The 1,031-nt window shown below is 46.7% G+C and overlaps 1 non-coding gene across 1 annotated transcript; it reads right to left on the bottom strand.

The window, feature by feature from the left end:
• Positions 1 to 331: 331 nt before the first annotated feature.
• LOC141593330 (small nucleolar RNA R71) lies at positions 332 to 438 on the bottom strand. Its single transcript, XR_012521420.1, has one exon. It is a non-coding gene; the product is annotated as a small nucleolar RNA R71 (small nucleolar RNA).
• Positions 439 to 1,031: the final 593 nt, after the last annotated feature.

The raw sequence follows: 1,031 nt of genomic DNA, 5'->3' as shown, positions 1-1,031 counted from the left end.
TCTCTATAAGGGTTTTACATTACCAGGGGAGGCAAGAAAATTCGAGCCGAAGCCGTCCTATATCAATTTGGTTGAGAGAAACCAATTCGGGGGAGCTGCAAATGAAGATGCAGCCAAGCATATAGAGACGTTCATTGATTATTGCTGTTCCATACCCCCACCAACTGGCATGACCCCGGATCAGATAAAAGAAACCATGTTTATCTTCTCACTCCGCGATGCTGCAAGGGAGTGGTATAGGGATCTGGACCGAGCTGCTCATGGGATAACTGACTGGAATTCGTTGGCTTTAGCATTTTACAAGAAGTACATCTCTGCCTCTAAGACTAATGCCATTAGAGCTCAGATCACGAGCTTTAAACAGGGCCCTGATGAGAACTTTCATGAAGCATGGGTCCGTTTCAAGAAGCTGGTGCGAACTATTCCGCACCATGGGTTCGAACAATGGAGTCTATGCAATCAGTTCTATAACGGGCTGTATGACGATCAGAGGGCTATCTTGGATGCTGCAGCTAGTGGCCGATTTGCTGAGAATATGGGAGAGACTAAGGGGTGGAAGATCATTGATGACTTAGCCACCCATAAAGCTGAGTATGGGAATTCCAGAGGGAATCAAAAGAGGAGTGTTGAATCTCCTTCTGTAGCTGCATTAGAGGCTCTCACGGCGAGATTCGATAAGTATGCGTTGGGAGAAGCCTCGAAAGGAGGAATCTACCATGTGAATGTTGTTTCAGACGGTCCTTTCGTCTGTAAGAGATGTGGAGGAGAAGGACATGTTTCAGACAATTGTCCACATTCTTATGAGTCTTGTGCTGCCTTTCAACATTACAGGCAGACAAACACCTCTTATGAGCCGAACGTCCACCCCAATTTGAGGTGGAGTAGTCAAAATGTGCTCAATCCTACTCCCCCTCCGCACCAGCAGCAGTCGTATGTACCTCCACACAAGAATCAACAAGGCTTTCAGAAGCCTCCTTCTTTCACTCCTTCTAATCAAGGTGGATCATCTTCCGGTGGGGTGAGTGAAATAA

Source organism: Silene latifolia, chromosome 7 (assembly GCF_048544455.1).
Source record: "Silene latifolia isolate original U9 population chromosome 7, ASM4854445v1, whole genome shotgun sequence".
Classification (NCBI taxonomy): Eukaryota; Viridiplantae; Streptophyta; class Magnoliopsida; order Caryophyllales; family Caryophyllaceae; genus Silene; species Silene latifolia.
Note: the sequence above shows the minus strand (reverse complement) of the source record. Positions and strands in the feature narration are given on the sequence as shown.